The sequence below is a fragment of the Aquila chrysaetos genome, chromosome 22, assembly GCF_900496995.4.
Source record: "Aquila chrysaetos chrysaetos chromosome 22, bAquChr1.4, whole genome shotgun sequence".
Lineage (NCBI taxonomy): Eukaryota > Metazoa > Chordata > Aves > Accipitriformes > Accipitridae > Aquila > Aquila chrysaetos.
In genome coordinates, this window is record NC_044025.1 from 7772938 (window position 1) to 7796289 (window position 23352).

Below are 23352 nucleotides of genomic sequence, written 5' to 3' on the forward strand. Positions count from 1 at the left end.
TTCTGAAATAATTAAATTGAAATTTTTGGAGGAGCAATGGGAAAGCAAGCTGTCCAAGTAGGACTTTAAAAGCCCAGTTTTGTGTTTGAAGATCTGCCGGGGGGGGCGGTGGGGGGTGGAACTGGGGTATATGCTGCTTAATTGGCTTGACTTTAAAAGCTCTGTAACTTGGCTTTCCAGGAAAATCTGTCCTCACCAGTAGCATTTCCCATGAGAATGAAAGGGAAAAGTGACTGTGACAGAGCAGTGTGTTTGAGTGAAATGTGGTTTAGGCTTGACTTGCAAATATATTTCTTCCTTCTTTCTTGCTACTTGTATTGTTCTGTTACAGTAAAGGTATACCCTTCCCCACAGCCTGTCTCTCCTTACAAGCTGCTCTATATGGTAGAGATTATTAGCTCCATTTTATTTCGATCTAAGAAATTAAGAGGCTGAGAGATGATGGAAGGGTTTTACCAACAGAGAAATGTGCAGTGGTTGATGTCTTGTCCAATGCAGAAAGGTCCACACAGGTCCAGATGGCTGTGTCAAACATGTATTTGAGAGCAACACTCTGGCATGTAAATGACTCTAGATAAAGCTTAGGAGCTGGAGCCATTTAAGCAGTTAGATGAGGATTTTGTGGATCCTCAAAGATGCTTAGGAAAATTGCCCAAGTGCTTTAGCCTGTTTCTTGGTGAGGCATCTGAAGTTATACAGGAAATCTGTAGCAGAGGAGAGCTCTAACCCCAAGTTCTGGATAGCCCTCTATTGCTTAGAGAGACCTGTAAACTCTGAAGACAAAATATAGCATTGCTATGCTTAGCACAAACTCTTGTGCTACAGGTGAGTTCTCCAAATGACGTTAAAATTTCAATCTTGAATGTATGATAATTTTTTTACAATAATGGTAAACTAAAGCATTCACTTGAATTGCCAATGCACAAGTAGCTGGACAGTTTTATTTTTTCCATCTTTAGGGGTTGGTGGTGGGTCATTCAGTTTTCTTTAAATAGAAGTTTTTCCAAGTTTTTGATCTATGTCTTCTATAGTCAGCTCTAAAATTAAAGTTGTATTATGACAAATTTGATTCCCAGGTTTATCACTTTCGTGTTGTGACAGACTCTGCTTTAGGTGGATAAATAATTGGTATTATGCTGGTTTTTATTTAGTCTGAAATCAGCTTATATTGATATTAAGTGTGTTTGTCTTCTCCTCAGGGGAGAAGGAAAAGTGTGACATGCCAGAATTTAATTATTGTGCTATTTTTCATTTGTAATATGACCAACAATTGTAGCAAGTAATTCTGAGACAAATTACAGGAGAGATGTGATGGGAAGGCAAAAGAGGAAGAGGAAATAAAGTGGAAAAACAGGTTGAGCGCACCTCTGACACTGAAAAAGCTTCTGTTCTTTTTTCCTTTTTCTTCTTTTAAACATTGGCCTTGGTATTTGCTTTTAGGGGCATTTGAAGAGATCAATTAGCCCTTCCAGTTCCTGACATTTACTCTTTCTTCATGAACAATGCTAGCCAGTTAAAAATGAGTGTAAAGTTAATTTGCTTATAAAAATTACCAGGGATGACTAATTTAAGCAAAGCATAGAGCTGAAAGCAAAAGCTTGCTCCATATCCTTGCTGCTGATGCTATTGACTTATGAGGATGAAGAATTATGTACTGAAAGATTTAATCATGCGTATTTTCAGTTAAAATACACAAAAATACTGTGCAGTTGTTAGGCCAAAGACTCGCTCTTTTCATCAAGGAGGAGAATTACCAGAGAAAATGAGGATATGATTAGGAAACACAAGTGAACTTGAAGGGAATTGCAGTCCATTGAGTGATTTCTGTCTGTCTTGGAGGAGGTAGCAAGTGGTTGCTATTAGAAAAATATTTTTCTTTGTAACAGTTGGGTACCTTAGAAAAGACCAGATCTGCATAGTTTAAAATTATTGTTCCTGAATATTAGTATCGTGGCTAAGAGTTCCAATATGGATTTCTTTCTGCTGGGCATTTTGTAAACACATGGAAATTGTTCCTGATGTAGGCTTTATAATTTTTTATTTATTTCATATAAGGAAATGTTAAAGTTAAAGGTTTTCAAAGGCTTTTTTATAATTATGACTAAATGATTTCCCAGACTGTGCTTTCTCCTTTCCCCTGTACCCCATCTTTCTTCATAGATTTGCCAGTTTCTTCCTAGTCATCCTTGCAAGATGAGGATTTTTGAGGCCAGTTCTTAGCATGCTTCTTTTCCTAGTTCAGCTTTCTCCGAACATGGTTTGTTAGTAGTTAAATTTTAACAGAAGGCCTTAAATCCGATCCCAGTCACTTTCCACAAAGTAAATTTACTGTCAAGGCTGGAATGTAATGAAGAAGTCAGAAGTAAAATCAACTTTACACAAAATATAAATACAGCTGGACTAATCACCGCAATGATTGTAAGATTGTTGCAGGTGCAGATCTTAATTACATAAAATACTAGTCTAACAAGATGAAAAACGCAGATAATGAAGCCCTTTCTGACTCAGCTGCGGAGGTCTTGCTTAGACATCTACCGTGAATTTCTTCCTTTGTTTTGGAAATGAAATGTTTCCTCCAATTAAACACCCTATTGTTTAGAAATACAGTTGTTTTCTGAGTCAAAGCCCTGTTTATTATTTCTTTGGTGCTTTTTCTGGAGATGGCACAGGTGTTTTTCTTATGAATTTTTTTAATTTCTTTTCCTGATATTGTGTTTGCAAGTAGATTGAGTTGCGTGGAATTAAAGATGTGCTTGTTCTGTTACACCAGCTACAGTTTGACTCTCAGGTACACACAGGAAAATTCATTATCTTCTTTTCTACATCTCAGGGAAAAAGCATCTCAATGCATATATATGGAAATAAACTGTTCCTTAGGTGACTAAGTGTTGCTTAGCCTGAGTTTTGAGAATCACAGCAGAACCTGAAATATCAGCTGCTCAGAGTAGAAATATGTCCCTTTAAAATATTTTAGGGGCATGGGCTAGAAGATTTCTATAAAGTACCACAAGAGGGCATCTGTTTCATCTCTTTGACCTACAGCTTTGCTGGTGATACTGCTTCTTTGAAAATTTCCCCATAAGGAAAATGGGGGCTACATGGGAATATGAAGTTCACAGTGTTGAACCAGCAAGTAAAAAGTATGAAAGAGGATGACTAGACTCTTTTGTAAATATAACAAATCCATGAGCTTGTGACCCTTTATTAACATTTGACTTGAGTGGGCTTTATTTTTCCTGAATTTTTAACTTGCTAAAGTGCAGTTTTGGTTGTCAGAAAATATTAGTAGGTCTGGGTAAATCTAAATGAACAATTTCAGCTGTAATTTTAAAGATGGAGAGGTGCAAATAGTAACTCAATTTCCTTTGTTGTATTGCCAAGTAAGGCTGTGCAAGACTTGGTCTTTTGTCTCTGCTGTTCTTGATGAGAGAAATATTGAACTCTTAGAGGAAAGAAGTATGTTCTGTCCACTGTGCTACAGAATATCCTGCAATGGATAACCTTGAGAAAGACGACTTTTTTTGTAGCTGCTGACTTCTGCAGGTCTCATGAAGTATTTTACTAGCCTGAGAGGAACCACCCCTGTAGTGGTTATATGGTATGCACCATACACACTCTGGACAGAATAGTGACCCAATTAGCCTACTGTTAAGTCACGGCTTGATCAGCTTTGGATTCATGGTGTGATGCACTCGGTGGTGTTCAAGAGTAGCTGTGGCTAATCAGTTCAGTGTCATCTCTTTCAAAGCACAGAAGCATTCTGGATGCCAAGCTGAGATTTTTAGCCTGCTACAGCTACAAATCTTTGTTCTTCCCTTTGCTTGGTTCTGGGTAGATCAAAAATTAAGAGTTAAAGACAAACAAATAATCAGAAGAGCCAATTATTCAGGATAACAAAATCATATGTCTATGGTATGAAAGGCACGATCAGAACAAATATAGGGAAAAAAACTAACCCATATTCATACAAAATTTGTCTTTGTTGTAAAACTGCTCAGGAAGAGGATGGATGCATAAAAATGTATTTATGAAGAATGTGAAGAGTTTATACACAAACACACACCTATATAAACAAAAAATATTTTAAAAAAGCCTGCATAATCAGTACTTTGCTGCATTAAAACACAATAAAAAATCTCCATATAAGCAACATGTAAATGAAAAACTAGTCAGTTTAAAATCACACTGCAATTTAGGTTTCAATCCTACAATTGTAAGTAATTTTACATACGAGTAGTCCACTGAAAGCTGGCTTATGCAGTTATTTCAATTAGCTGTGTTCTTAAGTGACCGTAGAATGAAGTCATATATTTCAACAGTCATAAACACTGCAGTTTTGCTTGCTGAAGAGTTTTGTTTTTACATTAGGTTTTACTTTCATGAGTTCAATTTTACTTATGCCATAAAGTAGTCAAGCCACTTCTAGTACACTTCAGCATAGCTGTGCTGAAGTGATAATTGCCATAAAGAAACAAATTTTGTAAACTGTTATGTTTCTTTTCTATCCAGGGAGTGGGGCAGAGGGGGGGACTATTAAATATCTGTTAGAACTGGCGATCATATCACTTTAAATATATGCTTTTTATAATCTGGGTCATGATTCAGTATTTTAGCAAAAGCAAAAAAAATGTCAGCAAAACCAAGTCCAGGGTGAAGCCCGTTTGGCCATGTGGCTCACACCCGTAAGAGGCCAGCCTGCTAGGATGAAGTGGTCAGCGCTATGACGCACTAATTTTGATAAGATTGGTTAACAAAAGGTGGCTTTCTGTACATGTTGGGCACAAGCTCTTCTGGCTGCACTAAAACTGTTCTAATAGCTTTTTTAAACCATTTTTTTAATGACAGCTCCAACAAAAGAAATTGGATTAATTATTTGGGGGTGGGGAAAGGGGGAAACATGCCTAGAAAAATAACTTGCTAAAGTAAGGAATTAAACAAGGGTGGTTGTGTCCTGTTAGATTTCTTTTCACGGAGTTTTAGCCATCTTTAAAAACTACAGCATAGCTGTTGCTTAATTTAAAATGTAGAGTAATTTTAAACAACATTATCTCATCTACTTTCCTGATTTCTCTGAAAGTTTGCTACAATACTGAGTGATGCTTTGAAACTTGTGAGGAATGAGGGATCTGTGGTAAAAGGAGTAAAAAATTGGTGCAGACTTAACCAAATGCATTTAGCTGGACAGTGTGAAGTAATGCATACAATTTTAATGTTTAGAAAAGTGAAATAAAACCTGTTTCTCTTTTCACAAAATCCAGCAGAGCATTTAGATTATTTTATTATATCTCATTAGTATTTTAGTTCTATGCTAGTCCCAAGCATCATTAAGCAGGGTGTTAGATGCTGTATAAAGATGGAACTAGGAGTTTATGTATTTTTTATATATCTGTCTATATATATGTATATAATGTGTGTTTGCTGTATGGTGTGGAACCCCCACAGTTATAAGTCAGTTTAACTTTATTAGGTTCAAGGGAGCTATGCTCATTTATACTGGCTGGAGATCTGGCTTTGTGTGCTTTTATCTAGGTGAAGATGCTATAAAGATAAACAAACAATCTGTTAGTCGCCTGGTGAAGATATAATATTCTCATGTGTTTCACAGCAGTTTCTGACATGATGGGATAATTTCTGCTTAGACTGTGCTTCTCTGACCCTTTTGAATAAGTGACTTAGAGTATTCTTCGCTGACTTGAGAATTGTATATGCATCATTATGGCTAAATGATTTTAAAAAATAGATAAATTTACTTATAAGTATACAAAAACTTATTTCTTTATTGTAAAAAGGAAAAAATAAAGAATAATTTTAAGTAGAAAATAGAGATGTATCATTATTGCTTGGAATGTGCATCTATATTGCCTTATTATGTAGGCACTTGAAATCTGTGAATTTTTTCTTTGTTCCTGTAGGTATAGTGCTGTCTGTTTTCAAGTGTGTGTTTTTGTGGACATGCCAAGTACTATATAGTGCTGCTTATATTTTTTTAAGTTCAACTTTCAAACACCACCTGCACACAATTTGGATATGTCAGGTAACATTACTTTCCAACAGAAATACTTGGCATAATGTGTTTGGGTTCCAGATGATTTGTCTGAGAATGGCTTGAGAATAATCAAAAAAATATCCTGGAAATCTGCCCGTAGAAGTCCTTAATATGAGAAATATAGCTGACAACATACCTGCTATTCAGTGAAGTAGAAATTGTTCTCTCCCTCTTTTGTAGTATACTCTTTCTATTGAGGCAAAAAAGATACAGCTGTTTCGTATACAACATACTGAGTCATAATATAAAAAATCCTCTGATTAGAAAACTACAACATCTGCTTGTTAAAAGAACTCATCACAGATATGCAACTGTCAGTTGCAGTTGAAGCACTGATTTTTAGCCATGGATATGCAGACCGGCTTGATGCCAAACACCTCCACGTGGAAAACTGTGCACCTCCTCCAAGTTCCATGTGGAGTCCATCAGCAGTACTGCCAGGATCTTTAATTTTGCATTGTTACTTCCCACACAAGTAAAACTTGAGTTTATGTTTAAGTAATGAGGTGTTGTCAAGAGTACAGGGAGCTTCTCTTTCTCTTTTTATTAAGGCAGCAGACAGGTGATGTAGCCTGGGGACAGCTGCCAAGGAGAAACACTGACCATGAGGCTGCAGTCTGCCAGATCTTGATGCGGCCCGCTCTGCTTACTGTCCTCTTAGCCCCATTTATATTCTCACTCTTCTAGCTGGTAAATTTCCACTGCTCTTTGCTTACTGTACATGTTCTACTTCATTTCTTTGTCTCAAATTTAGACAGGCAGAAGTGAGTGTTACTGTTCAAGATCAGCAGGATGGCTCATAACAGATCCCTCAGGTTCACTCTGAGATGCCCTGATGGGGAGGTCCCGGAGCAACTGCAGGATGGGCAGGCAGACTCAGTACAAGGTGGAAAAGCATGCAAAGAAGGGTCAGTCTTATTACCCCTGATGTGTTTGCTGGGGTTTAATGCATAATTGACAATTGTGTGGAAGACATCTGGTTGAGAGAATGTGATTTATTTAAAAGCTTTTTATGAATGAAATAATCTGACTCGGTAATTCTGTGTACCTGTACTACAGTTTTGAAATTTTATCATTTTTAATTTAAATTTTTAAATTCAATTTAGAAGTTACAGATTGCATGGCAGTCTGGAAGGAAGGAAAGTCCTGTGTACCATAAAGAACTTGAATTCTTGAATCCTTTTTATCTCTAAATGTAACCTTAGTGTTGTCATGCTTAGCTATATAGCCCAGGAGCGTATTACAGCCTCACATTTCATTATAAGGTGTTCATGAAAGACAGCGCTGTTCAGTTTCTCTCAAACTGTGTTACCTTATTGACCACAGGAACAACTGTAGTGCTTCAGCTTCTACAGCTGTGAACTGTAATCTCAATTTGAAATGTTTTACTTTTTGTGATCCATCAGTCTCAGAAGTCTTTGTAAACTACTTGCTTCCCCCTTAGTCTGTCTGGGCTTTGCAGAATGAAAATGCTATAGTAGGACTGAGACAGAAAGAAGGTATTGGGTTTTCCTTCTGTGAGTAGTGTTGTTTAGTGTACTGTATTTAAGAAGACAATTAGGACAGTAAGGGGGAAGAGTAGTATAGATTTAATGACTCGGTTCATTACTGGATCCTGCAAGTCTGTAAAGCAATGATGAGGAGTGGTCCCACCAGAGTACAATGGGCTCATGTTAGTTTAACATTGGGTATATGCTGGCAGTTTGTTATGACAAAAATCAAGGTGAAAGTTTGGGGTTAGTGTTAAAATTTAGAAAAGTGCAATTGTGTATGCTCATGCCTACAAAGGATCTTGTTAAAGATTAAAATTTTTTGATTCCTGGATTCTTATAAGTTTGCAGAACTAGAATGAGGTTAGCTGAAGACTGGGTTTATGGCAAATTATGAGATGGGTAAAATCACTTTGGGGTAATCGGGTGGCAAAGTTTGTGTTCCTGTTAAGGGTTGGGGCCACCTTTGTAAATCAGGTTTCTTCGCTGGCCTCTGCAAGTCCTGTGAAGTTGGAAACAGGATTGGAACTGACAAGCAGGAATTACTTATAATGAGATCTGAAGTGTGTGAATTGACTGGTTATGATTGGTTCAGGGTTAAAGTTTGGAGTTGCAGGGCTGAACAGCTGGCTTTATTTCATGATTCTACTGGAGTCATAGGGTATGTATTAATAAAAACAACACAGAATATCTGACTGCTCATTTCTCTTAACTATCTCTGCCATGGAGTGAGCTTTATTTCCTTTACTTTGCATCTATGTTCAGATTTTGTGCCCACTGTAGAGAGTTGGCTGCATTCATACTGCACTCTGGATGAAGCCTACCTTGGCAATAGGTATCATGCAACCTTTGCAGAGGCCTTTCTGACAAGCATCAACAACCATTAATCTCCCTCGCCCACCACACAACCAGGGCAGTATGCTATATAAAAGACGCGATGCTCTCTATGAAGTTTCCTAGTCGCTATTTAATGGTGAGATGGAAAAGCATGCTGCTGCTGCCACCTCTGCTTAAGAGGGAGAAAGTGGGACTGACATAGACCAGGCTCATTAGAGGAGGTTTGGGTCTGGCTCTCCTAATAAAGTACCCTGTTTTCCTATGTCTGCTGGGGATCGAGGCCATCCTTCAAAGGATGTCTTCCATCACTTCTGCTCTGGTAGCATCTTGAACTCATATCTCCTATTAAAAAGTAGGCTTCGTCAAAGAGAACAGGCCAGGTTGACCAAAGACCATTATGGAATGGCATGGGAAACAGATTGGTGCTGGGGCCTTTGCTAGGAAGGGCCGCCTGTCCTTGAGCTGGGACTTTCTGGTGCCTGGCAGAAGTACAAACAATCAAAACACTGACCAGTTTTGAGCAGGCAAGTTCACTGCAGGAATACCTGGAATCACAATCTGCAGTTATGGTCCCTGAGGAGTCTGTGTATGTTTGAGAAGAGGAGGAACTGGTATAATCTACAGGTGCTTATGGTGGCCTTCGAGGCACAAACTAAAGGACAGGAGTGAATTTAGGATTTCAGGAATTGAGATGCTAGTTTCATAAAGGTTTATTGAGTCTTAATGCTAATGGGGACAAACGTCCTCTTACAGATCTTGGAATCTTTAGCTCCTTAGACATTACTGGTTTAAAAGTAATGCATATCGGAGCAGCGTGATGCCTAAATAATGAGGACAAGGAAAGGGGGGCCGCTGCTTCTGTCTATTGAAAACACTCTTAAAGGATATAGATCCTTAAGATACCACAAAGAAATGCATATGTTAATGTGTTAAGTTGATTTCATCAACAAACTAGTGATCATATTGCAAAGGAACCAAACCATAACCTCACCAGCTGTTTTAGAATGACCTCCTGGAACCCAGCACATTGTTTTAATTTAATATCATACTTGCATTATGTTAATCGACAGCCATTAAGTGCTAGTGATAATATCTGTCCTGATGTAGCTGCAAGACATCGGGCCATTTGGCCAAATATGGTTTTTTTTATTTAACTGAATAATTACACAGAATCATGTAATTCATACTGGTATATTGTAGACAATTGGCATCTAGAGAAATGACAGACATTGGTAATCTGTATAAATCAGGATTTATCATCTGAAAAAAGAAAAAAAAACCCTTTAAATACACATTAAATGTTATTTACTAATAGAAAATATGTAGTGTGTTAAATGAAGTTACAGTCTTTTTTTTTTTTTTTTTAGCAAGTCAATAAACTAACCAATCGTTCTTCAGTGCATCAGCATACCTGAATTACTTCCTTGTGATTCTCTACACTGAATGTCAGGTATATGATTACCTCCATCTTGACTCCTACCTACCTGCAAATGTATCATAATTCTGAAAATATCACCCATTCAAGTGGTTTTATCCTATTATGCTACAAATTGCTGTATTTTCATCTCATTTGAAAATTAATTTTGTGTTCTGCAACTTAGAATAGGATTTACTTTGCTTTTTTCATCTCAGAAGTCTTGAATTCTGGCAACAAAGGCTGTCTTCTGAAATTGCTAAAAAGTGGTGTATGTCAAGTTCTTACAATGCACTCTTTCAGCTTGAAATGAGAACTTCTATCAATCAATGTCCTTGAGTACTATTTGCCTTGTTTATATGACTGTTAAAAAGGAACAATATTTCCAAGCATCACTGCAAGACTATATCTACAGATTTTCTGCTATGAATGGTAAAGGTGAGGCCTACAGGAGTGTCCTCTAGAGTAAATGATAGTCAGTGACACAGGCAAATGAACCCAGAGATCATGTTTGTTTGTCTTTTCATAAATTAAAACTGACAGTAGCTTAAAAACTTGCAGCCAACACATAAAAGCAATAAATCTGTATTTACATAGAGTGAAAGGAGATGGTGTTTATTCTGTAAATTCATAATCTGTGTAGGCTGTGTGCCTGATAGCCTAGAACTGGCTGAGTGCCTAAGTAAATGAGTGGGAAGGAAAATTTACTTTCCTGTGGAATATTCCATAGAGGTGAAAACCTATGATTTTTCCAATGTAAGACCAAGGGCACCACCTGGTTTTGATTAATTTGGTTTCTTTTGTTGAAGAAAAGGAAAAAGAGATCACTGTGATGTTAACTTTTTAAAATGGCAATATTTTTCAGGGACCTTGTTTATTTACTAGCTTTTTCTTTATTGAAATAGTCTGCAAGGTGAAGGGTAAAATATAGTGGCATAATCTGTATACTTTTGCTCAAGCTAGAATGGATTTGTTTTCCATTAAAGCCGTTCTGACTGCTTTCAGCTGGAGAACATGGAGACCTTTAATGTACCTCCTTCATTCAGTCACTGGTATGTCCCTGATGGTGCTGTGAAATACCAGGGATGAAAAGGGAAGTTACTCAAAACCAGTTACTGCACATTTTGTCTTGCAAAATGTCTATGCGGCCTGATGGCAAGAAGTCATTAAGATTTACCTTGAATTAACCTTGGACAATATTGCTGTCTGTCAGTAAACAAGATAAATTTCAGATGAAGTATTAAAAAAATAGAAAAAATCACATCCACATCAACAGCTGGATAGGGACAAGTAAATTAAAGGAGAAGTGTTGCAGTCACTGAATTTGGATGATGCATGTGCTGCATGCTCCCAGGCCCATTTCCCGGCTGTAGCTGGGAAATAGTGTTGGAAGCATAAAGATAGCCCTGAGAGTCTTGAGGAACCCCTATTATAAGGAAAGTCACCTTTGGAAAGGCTGATCACACATTTGTGCTAGCAGGAACAAAACAGATCTGACCTTTTCTTTGACTGTGTATGAACTAAGACATTTTGATCTGGCCAAACCCAAGAGATTTCTTGGAGTCCCTGCTCCCTCCAAAATTGGTTATAGTCCCAGCAAACTAGTATTGAGGTCAATAAGGCTATGTCACCTTACTGAGAACTGATTTTAGGGGGGATAAGATTGTATCCTGTGCTATTTAATATGCTCAAGTCATCTCCACTGGCACAAAGGTGTGCCTATGTGTGCCCATTGTAATACCCTAAGTAAGTGTAAGCTGTTCAAAGCAGAATGATTCATCCTAAATTAGATAAAAATTGGCATAGTTCAGTAGCAGATTTAGTCGACTGGATTGATGCAAAAATGCTTGGGTCGTTGAATCTGATCTGGCCTCCAGGCTCAGTCACGTTACCCTGCTCATTGCTTGGTTGACTGTGTGGGAAAAAACATTGAGCATATGGCTCACAAAATACTGTGTATGAGGTAATATTAACATTTACATACTCTTTATTAGTTGCTATTATCTTTGGAACCTTTTTCAGTGGACATACTGAAGTCAGTGACTGATTATTTGATAGGTCATCTTTGAAAATTGAAATCATTATACCAATGCTTCTCTCCTTGAACTAACGCTCAAGTGATGGGGGAGCGAAGGAAGAGGGAATTATTTAGGTTACAAGAGCAATCTTCTAGAAGGCAATAGGGTCATGCCAGCTACTTGCAATTTCTCAGTTTGTGACATTTGAGAAAAATATTGTACCTGTCAACAAACCAGTGATTAAACATTGTACAATTTTGAGGTGGTATCTATAAAAAGTATCTGTATGAACTCACAATGTAAGAAAAGAAACATTGCTAAGAGAAATGACTGTTGGGATTTTTTATTTTAAATAAAAGTGAGTACTTAATTCCTGGCAAGCTAGAAAAACAAATGGTGTTGTCAAAATAAGAGATAGATCCAAAAGCGAAGAATGTACCTACATATGTAAAAGGAATGTGCCCACAAACTGTTGCAAAACACACTTTCAGATTGGAGGATGCATCACAGTTTTGCATCATTTCAGGGACAGATAATAGAATGTTTTAATTTGCATTTGAAACTATTAATTATCTGCAACGACGTAAATTCCCATGTGTCCTATGACATTAAGTACCCTTGACACCATCTGTACCTATGATGTAACTATACATCAGTATAGATATGCGCATGAACAGTGCTCACATTGCAACTTGCTCAAGAATTTATCCCTCACTTTCAGGACTGACAATAGACACATTACTCTCTTCTCTGGCAGGAAGAGTACTTTCTACATGGAAAGTTATTACATTGATGTGAAAATTCAGTTGTAATATTAATTATGCAGGAGAAACATGCTGCACAGGGTTGCTGTTCTGTGGTTTCTTGGTCTTTCTAACTGATACCCTGTGCTCTACATGAAACTTACAGCGAAGAAAGTTTTGCCAACTTTTAGTAAATAATCAGCCATGATACCACCTCATTGCACTCTTCTGTACTCTTCTCCTAGCTGCTAGAAAATGTCATCCTTCAACAGCTTGTGATAATGGTGATCAACAAAATAATTTATTTTCTGTCAACACAGCTGAAGTGGTGCTTTTCACTTCATAGAGAAGGAAAAGAAACCAAGCAAGGTGGTACCAAGGGCTTTTTATATTCCTAAAAAGCTTTTTGGCTCTATTATTCATGTTGTTACATTATTATTTGCCATTCAGTCCTGTATCTCATACAAGTCTAAAGTATTTAAAAAAAAAAAAAAAAAAAAAAAGCCAATATCACTTTTAGATGCTGGGAGATACTTAAAACTTGCCTGGACAGTCAGATCTCATTGGACCTGCTGTAAGCAGGCAGTTGGACTAGATGACTCCCAGATGTCCCTTCCAGCCTGGGCTTTTCTATGATTCTGCGTTGCTCAGCATGAAAGATTAGAGCTGCAAGCAGGCAGAATATTAGGTGCTTTAAGAAGGTGGGGGTGATCAGGACACATGTTCCGGCATGTAAGCTGTCATTTGGGGGATCTTAGGAAGGGGCTAGTTGAGGAAAATTTACACATCTATTAGCCTTTTAAGGAAACTTGTAAGCAGAAGATGCTGCTGGAAGAAACTAACAGCAGACTCCAATTGCTTACGGGGTATAAAGATTGCCTCTTTCTTCAGCTTACTCAAAGACTTGTACTTGCCAACCAGGAATTTTTTTTTTTAAGTGTTGACTATAGCCTGATTTTTGAGAGAAAGGGGTGACTTTACACTTTCAATAGTGTTCAATCTGTACTTGAGGAAAGCCTTGCTAGAACTTGTGAAATGAAAAGACCCTTTTCCACTGACCCCAAGGCCTCTCACTTGGATTGGGGTCTGTGAGTGTGTGTCTGCTGCCTGTCCTTTCTTGGCAGCTCAGAAGCAAATGTAAGTGCTGCAATGCAGGTGGCTGCTGCTGAGGAATCCCTGGTTCCCACAGCCGAACTGGACTGTGGTGAGGTGGCACATTCCCTCAGCAGTGCCAGGACCTTCATGGGAAGAGTTGGTTGTTGTCGTAGTTCAATTTGCAGTCACAAGCCTCTTATGAATGTTCTAGTACAACAGGCTGTTTAATATAAAAATGCACATTTCTTATATTTACATGGTAAAGAAGGGTACAATCATTTTCCTTTAGAGAGATGGCTGTTTCCTTATGTGGTGAGCATAAACTTCATGACAGCTTTCACTGGCATTTCTTTTCTAGGACTTTTAAGTCCTTTGAGTTTGAAAATAACAGAGCAGGGCAAGCGTATTACTATCATTCAGTAATTTGGCTTTGGAAATAAAGTTTTGCTTTTGCATATAGAAACAGATGCATATTAGTATGGCACTGTATGCATAATCTGTATGCATATTATGTGCATATATCTACATTTCTGGCAATGTATGGTGTAATTGAAAAGACCTGTGCAACAGCAGTCAATGAACTATTATGTGGAAGCAGACAGGATTTACTTACCAAAAATCTAATCAGTTTTTACATGACTTCAGCATTTTCAAAACGCAAGACATGTAATAATCACTTCAGATGCTATGCATAGTTAAATTATTTAAATGTATTCCACTTTCCAGTTTTCAAGGTCACAGTGAGATATTAGCTATTCCTTTTCTTTTGTTATCATGTAAGTAGTACGGACCACTTATAGAAAAAAACTTCTATTAGAACAATTGAATACATAACCAGGCAAGCTTAAGAAACAGTCATCTAAAATAATTACAAAGTAAAGCAGAGCCTGAAGTGGACAAGTCAGTATTCTTTGTTTCAAGATGGTTAAAGGTGTTTTAAATATTTAAATGCATTATTTGTGTCATATCCTTATGATACAGTAATTGTGAAATTATTTTTGTAAAACTCATTTGAAAAAGTGATGCATTTAAAAAAAAAAAAATTCAAGTGAAACCAAATGTCACCTTGACTAAGTCTGCTCAATGCAGCATATAAATGAAATGCTCATCTTATTCTCATTCTGACTACGAACCTCCTTTTTTTTTTTTTTTTTTTGTCTGGGAAGGGAACAAAACTCATAGTGTCTCATGACTGCAATGCTGAAAAGAGCAAAGTCACAAAACTCTGCAGGATCCTTCATTTTCTTAGCTGTAGGTATGTTTATTGAGGTCATTTATTTCAGGATAGGTCTGTATTATACTTTGACAGACAAGTTCAATGTAATCTTTTCTAAAAATCCAATCACCTTTGTAAATTATGAAGTCTGTGCTTTCTGTTGTGTTAATATGCCTCCACATGTGGTAACTTTGAACATTAGTAAAATGTCTTATAGTGTGTGGTATTTTGAGACAGATATATTGATAGACATTAGAAATCAATAACAATGATGGTGGCTAGAGACGTATAGTTATATATTAATCAGAAACCAAAACTGCTAAGATTGCTTATGTACTAACAAGAGATGACTGATACACTGTGCTGTTTTCCAGAAGATATGGAAAGCTGTGTGCTTTGGTTATTAATAATCAAAGATATATGTTTCTATATTGGTTCCTAAGACAATCTGGATGCTAATCACAGACCCTATCATAAGATGCCTTACAGGAGACAATTGGAAGTGTGGTGTTTAGAGTGAAAATAGGTGAAGATCCAACTACTCTGGGCAGTTCTGGTTACAGACAATGCAAAGGAAGGCTGCATACTTTCAGCTCCTTGTGATTTTATTTTAATGACTCTATTAAATAATGTGCTACACCCTCCCTGTTAAAGAACCGTGAAGATACATGTTTCTCCACCAGAAATACATGTTTACATTCCGAACCATAGAGAACTAGTACTTACTATATACCCACAGTCTCTTCTTTAATTTTTGAACAGCTAGATGGTGCTGCTTGAATATTTAGTGTATAATTACTGTTTAGTTTTACTATCATAATGTTAATTCAAAGATCAAGATTCAGATGTATGAGGGAGAGAGAATGAAAATTTGCTGCATGTCCAAAAAGGCTTACAATCCAAGTAAAAGGGTACATCTTCCCTGCACTTAACCTGCTTCTTTCTTCTGCTAAGGTTGACAAACCCCACAGCTGTATTAGTAAAATGAACTAATTGAAAACTAGTAAGGGTTTTTCTATAATACTCTGTGATGTACTCACTTGTATGAAAGTGAGGATGACAGAAAGAGGCTGAGAGAAGTGTCAGTAAACTGAGACAGAATGGGAGGCAATGAGCAGGCAAAGATGCTGAACTGTTTTTATAAGAATCACAGCAAAAGGGGGGTTATAAGTGGGATATAACAGACGACAATGAAATAGCTTTTGGAGGGGTTCCTCCAAAATGGGAGCAAGGTTTGCAGAAAGTATAGAGATACTTGTTGAACAGTGTAACAAGTGGGTTAAAGTGCTGATATTAGGGCAGATTGGAAGTGAGGTTTTATTTTTGAGCAATAAATGAAAAATTATAACTGGAACAAATGTGAATCATAAAGGGCTGTGCAACTGAAGTCAGGTAGCTTGTGTGTCAGAGGACAGCTATGAATGGCTGCCATGTAGTAGGAGTTGTGGACTAGGAAAATAAGAATTAGTGAGAACTTACATAAGCAACTGAGACGCAACAAAGCCTGGATTATGTCAGAAAGTTTAGTGTAAGACTGAGGGAGTTTTCACTTTTTGTTTTGAGAATCATGAAGTTAAGTAAATGTTTCTATTGAGGGAACAGCAAATGCTTATACCTGTGCACTTTATTAAAAATGGCTCTACAACTTCCTGAAATTAATAACAACTTCATTTTGTGCAGAAGATCTTGAAGCATAAATGTAAGAGGTGGTGGAATTGAGGTGATGAAGGTGTCCTAGGCTTTGAGATTATATCAATAGCAGGTACATAAGATAGGGAACTGCCTTGAGAAATAGGAAAATGATATTTCAAACTGCATTATCAGGACTGGAATGTTTTTAAGGAACTTGTTTCTGTTTATGTGCAAGAGTTTGCTTTCATATACATCTCTCATACCTTCTTGTGTAAAGCCATGCCTTAGCCTTCTTAGTGTTTAGTATTTCTCCTCCAGTGGTGGATGGGTGATAGATACAAAAAATATACTGTTATTACCATTGGCATCCCATGGAGAATATCAGATAACGAATTCTTTCTCTTTTTGAGAAGCAAAGAATATGGGGAAATGGCAGCATTTTTGTACTTTACTTTCATTATAGCATTTCTGTCTACAGGGCATGCTATTTATGTTTGTAATGTTTCTTCTTACTGCTTAGCTGTGAAAATGCTAGATAAGACTAATACAATTATATGCCATAGCTTTATTTAAACTGCTGTGATACATGGAAGATATTACTGACTTATCATACAAGTTTCTTGTTGAAGTAATATTCAAGCAGATATGTTTTTTTTCTGATATTGTTAACATTAGAATACTGATACTTTACAAGTTCTCAGTTATATAAATAAATTCATTCTGTGTGTGTGTGTATATATGGTCAGGCATGTACAAGCATATATGTACAATGTTCACTAACATATTTTTAAAATAATAGATCAAGACTACTACATTTAAAGCAGAGCAACAGCCTAGGGTAGATTCTTTGGTGTTGTAAACTGTCGCACCTTCACTGGGTTTGACTAAATTTATACTATCAGGACCATATAGAGCTAATTCAGTCTCCCTCCTGCATGGGCAAGTATTGACATGTAAGTACCTCAGATGGTAGTTTAAAGCTTGCTAATGCATTGCTGAAATCTCCCTTGACTTTCAAAGGTGCTAATATAGATATGAGAAAGATGAGAAAGTTTTTCACACTCATTTCTGCTGAAATGGAAAATATCAAGAAACATTGGGTTTTCATTAAAGTTTGTCCTGTTTATTAGAGGGCATATTCTGACTCTCTTGACTTAAAACCAAAACCAAAACCAAAACCCAACAAAAAACCCAACCAAACAAACAACAAAAAACCCTAAACCCTAATGTTTTGAAAGGTGTTATTAATTTATAGCATTTGCACTAATCCATGTTATTGTTTCATTGAATTCAGCTTGTTGGGAATTAATTCTACATTAGGTATGTTTCCACCATGCATTTTGATAATCAGGAGTTTACAGGTTTTATTTCACATATTAGAATTACAAAGAGAGCAATTAAGATGCAAAATAAGTCAAATTGTTGACTGTATTAATAATAAATATGAAAAACACAGCATTTACTGGGTTTTAATTTAAATGTCTAAACAAGAGGGGTACAAAAAAGGGCAAAAACTGGTGATATTCTTGAAATGATCATATTAAGATGCACAGATGGAAATCTAGTACTGTTTCATGAGTTTTACTTTCTGTAGGAATAGAAAGTAATATGCTCCTTATTAATTTTATTTAAATATGTGAAATTTTTTTAATTGGTGGCATTTCTAAAAATAAAATACAAATAAAACTTTCCGTTTAAAATAACAGTAATTGCCTGGTGAATTTGTCTGATCAGAACTGGATGTTTGGGTAGTAAATAGTTTATGAAGATTGCTTCTATTATATTTCATTCTACTTAAAATCTTCTGTTTAACTTAGCAGTCTAGGTGCACTTGGAATACACCACATTTCTGAGGGCCTCTCACAGGTCACTCTTCTTGAAATCCAAGATGTATCCATACGACTCTGTTAGGAACTACCCAGACAGCTTGTGATCTTCCATGAGAAATACAGATGTTTGACTACCCATGCAGTTCAACTCACTCCATGCTTTATCCACAAGTAAGAGTTTCTTTGTTTAAAGCTTGTTCATCAGACTCTGAGATTTGACCCTCTGAGAAAAATGTGTCAGTGTGGAAGACATTTCACTTATTAGAGGGAAGGCTCACTCTGCCTTGTGTTGTGTGGCTCTAACAAGTCTGTAGAGTAGACTCAGGTGTTGAACAGGTGTGGCTCTTTTAATTGTATGGTAATGAAAGTTAATTCTGGGAGTCAAATGTAATGAAATATTCTCCTCCTTCCTGCACCCTACAACCCTCCACATGCAATCTGTGCAGCATTAGGGACTTTTTAAGACATTACTCTTTTTAATATACCCAACTCTGCCTGTAGATGTTGTTAACAGTTTTTTTTCTTCACATCTCTATTCAGTGAGGAACCTGAACATGTTAATGTAATCCATGTCCAGAAACCTCTCTACGTGTTCAGGCACATAAGGGGTCTGGTGATAGCAGCTTGTTATTAGTTCTTGTTAGGTAGTTCTGTAAGCCTGGGTTTGCAGCCCCCATAGGTGTCCCAGAGCTCTTGCCAAATGCAGTGTTAGGAAACTCCAAGAATGCAACACAGAAATAACAAAAATTTATAACAAATAATAGGAGGTGAAAGGAATTTTCATGCAAATATAGTCAGTCATCAGAACTAATACCTTGAAGTGGTTAGAAAAGCTGATTTGTTAGGAAGATTTTTTTTTTCCTCTTGCTTGATGGGAGGCAACGCAGTTTAGGCATAGTATAGCACTGCATTACAAAAATGTTATAGTAGAAAATTTCCAGGTATGTGGATGAGCTTATGGTGGGATAGACCAGGTGGTAAGAACACAAGTTCGGGTTCTTCAAAACTGAGAGTGCTCAGGAGCTTTGTGGCATGTATGTTTAGACTTGTTTTCTTTTTTAAATGTTTTGCTTTTATGATTTTCTGTTGGCTTAAGCCAAAGTACGTGGAAGTTGGATTGAACTTAGAAATGCCTAAGGAGTTAATGGGAATTCTGCTTGAATGGCTTAGAGAAATTTTTTTTTTTTTTTTTTTTTTTTGCATAGCTTTAAAAGTTCTTTATTGAAGGTCTCTTCTTTCATTAGGCATCGGCAAGATGATTATGATCTTATTCAAAAAACTCAGCTACTCGCTTGTAGTATGTATATTGATGTGCACATTTGACATGAGGCTATGTAACTGTTGTCACAAGGAGAATGCTTCAAAATATTCATCACAGGTTAATTGATTGCCATGATGCTGAGCATCTACAGAGCAGTCCTCAGCCAAACTTCCTTCTCGATGTCCAGGCAGTTTTCACTCTTGGTTTCCATGTCTCTTTCCCTGGCAGAGTCTGCAGAGGAACAGCCTAGTGAGTTTCCTCCTCTTCTCACTTAATGTAACTTTTCTCTGGGGAGATTAAAATGCTACCTGTGCTGGATTCAAAGGAAACTTACTTGAATGTCATGAACACTGTTTAACACTTCTGAATTGAAGGAAAAATTGGTGTGAAAAGTAATAGTTTCCAAATGCTAGAAAAGGGCAAGTGGCTATTTTGATAGATGTTCATGCTTGCCAAAAGAAAAGATGTTCAACCGGAGAATTTTGTAGTACTTCAAACTACAAGATATGAAATAGTATGTTTGCATGAAGCTATTTCTTTAGCTTACCTTGTGTTTGGCATCTTTTCAAATGTGTTAATGAAAATGCATCTGATCAGAGAAAAAGGGCACATTGCCTAATAAAATTATTGTTTATCATAAATTTTATGATAAATTATTCCAGTACAGACTGCTTCTAAATGTAATTTTTTGTATTTTGGTGTTAAGGGAGGGGTAGAATAATGTTTCTGACCAGAGGAAAGTCTTATGACCTGACATCTATAGATGTGTGAAGGCAATGAACCCTGAACACAGGGACAGCAGTTTAAGGTGTAAAATGGCAACAGCAGAAATGGCTATAAAAAGTCTGTGAATACATCTAGGTTGGAGATTAAAGGTTAATAAGAAGAGAAAAGTTCTTCAGTACCCCTGAGCAATTTGTCCACTAGGCCACAGATTATCCTAGTTGATATGGAAGGATAGTACTAAAACTTCTGAGAATTTTTATAGGCCTTATTCCTTTAATGGTAAATGGTCTTTTTTCAGCGTCTCATTTGTAAGACAGCACCATTGGGTTCTTTATAGCACAAAATGAGTTATGTTTTTGTTTGCTCCCTAGTGAAAGCTTGCCTTGCTGTAAACCTTGGTGAGCTGCATCGATTCCAGTTCACCAAGATTTTTGCCCGGAACTGACACCCATTTTAACCTGTTTTAACTCACCATCATGTTTGGAAACATGTTTAATGTTTTCTCTTCCTAGTCAGAGCAGAAGAGATCTAGAAAGTCTACTCATTTTTACCATATAAACCACAAAATGTTTTAAATCCTTCACTACCTGGAATGTGAACATACAATGAAGAAATTCAGGGGGTTTTTCCTAGAATAAATAGTCTACAAATCCTTATAGTGTGTCCTATAGTATTGAATTAACTTTTACCTGACATCTAAGTTAAATCATTTTCACTCCTTCCCAGTACATAATTTAGTAAAATGGAAATAAAATGGCTTGCTGTAAAAATATATCACTAAGCTCTCTTAAACTTAACTGTTCAGCTGCTTAGAGATATCAAACACACTACATGAGCAGTTTCTTCAGTGTATCACAGGACAATATAAAAAAATCTTTGCTATTCTATAATTAAGCTATATATTTAGATGAAATGCAAAATATTTTTCAGTGAAGTTTCTCTGAAGTAATTGTGCTTTAATGATAGGATGTTGCTTCATGTTATTTTTCCATGAGTTTATTTACTAGGATCACAGAATCATTTTCCTCTTTTTAATGAGCACTAGAGGTGAGAACTTGAAACTCAGTTTAATATGAAATATTAGTTTAAGTTCTGCTAAGAAATGGTGGGGTATGTTTTGGAACAGGCCCAGCGGATTTTTTTTTTTTTTTTTTTTAATGTAGTAGTCTGTTCAATAAATGTTTAAGTATCACAAGAAAAAAGAGACAGAAATTAAAATACGTTTGATAACCATAAACTGGGGCAAGAAAACAGTAATAATCCAAAGGAAATTCTCATTAAGGAGATTCACATGGAGAAATTTTCACACAAGAACAAATACAGTAGCAGGCACAGTACTTCTGAACTGCTGTTGATCTATAATATTGGCTATTGTAGAAATGAGCAGAATCAAGGAAATAAAGCTCTTCACAACTGAATAACTACTGGAACCTAAACTTGTGCAACTGCTGCTCTAAACTGTTACTCTAGCATTTGCTTATTAAAGATTCTGACTTGCTGGTATATGATCAAACATATTCTATGTATGAATGAAAGGTGGTGTTAACTGTACTGAAGGCTACAAAAGACTTGTGCTATCAGTCACTATGCTTGAATATATATTAAGTGAACTTGGCTTTCTTTATAATTCCTAATGTCTGTTTATCTCAAATGCCTAAAAAATCATTTCAATTAAAATTTGTAAAGGCAAAAGTAAAAATACTTTGATATAAGAAATATAAAATTTGTTCAGAATATCAAAATGACAAATTTTATTGTCACAGAATGTCATTTTTTCCCCTCAAATTAAAAAAAAATAAATCAAGAAATACCAACTGCTTTTGTAAAATGGGCTTTAAAATCATATGTCTCATAGGAGTAATTCATATGCTATAACAGAGCAACCCTCTCTTTGGTTGCTGAAGATTTATATTGAAGTGGTACTGATCCATGGTGCCATGGAACACCTATAGCACTTGTCTTCAGGTTGTGAAAATTGTTTTGTTCATTTGCCAAAGGAAACAGTCCATAACGTTAGCTGGAAACCTGCTCCTCTGACTTGAGGGAGCTGAACATGCCCTGGGAAGATTCAAATGGAAAGAGAATGAGAACTTTTAGTTACAAGTAGGATCCCAGTCTAATGACCAATATTTGCAAAATGCTATTTCTTTTCCTCCTAATTAGAAATTGTAGAGTGAACACTGGAGAATGCAGCTAGGCAACTTTCAAGTTTTCCTTATGTCTGGGTCATATACAGTATATGCTTCCTATGAGTCTTAGATTACTTAAACCAGTTCTTTCAGTAAATTAAGGAGGCAACCAAATCCACTCTAAGGCTTCTCCATCAGAAGATACTTCATGATTAATGTCAGGAAAAATTTGCATTTTATTACATAGGTTCTCTCATCCGCTACCTTTGAAAACTTAACACCCTTCTTTTCCAGCCCTCAGCTGCATAAGTAGCTGTCAACAGCACTCAAATTTAATAGCTAATCAGCTGATATTTTGTATTTAACAATCCCTGACGCTGACCTGCTGACAGTATTTTATTTAGGTGCTAAAAGATGTGCAATCTTGTTACTGTCACAATTTTCTAACATCCTCCCCCTCCAAAATTTTTGTCTCAGGAACCTGCCATGGGGATCAGTATTTTGAGAGAAACTTTCTTGGAGCATCTGTCATAGGGTGTTACGTCCACAGATGCCAGGTTAGATTGTCGCTATAGTGATGTATCCATGCCAAAGAAACAAGACCTTTGATTTTACCCGTCATATTAGATCTTCTGTTTTCATTTTCCTGGTAACTTCCTGCAGCCACGTGCTGCTTGCTTTCTCTTTCTTCTTTTGGGCTTCTTTATATTTGGGATTGGAACTCCTTTTATGTAGGTTTTTAAAACATTTCCAGCCTCGGAAACACAGAAGCAAAAAAAATGATACTTAAACATTAGTGTAAGAGTGGATTTTTTTCCTTCAAGGGGTATTATGGTTCCTCCAGGCTCATGTCAGCAGCTGTAACGTGAAGAGGCTATTTTACTCTAAAATTGTGTCAGAAGCCACTACAGGGTGG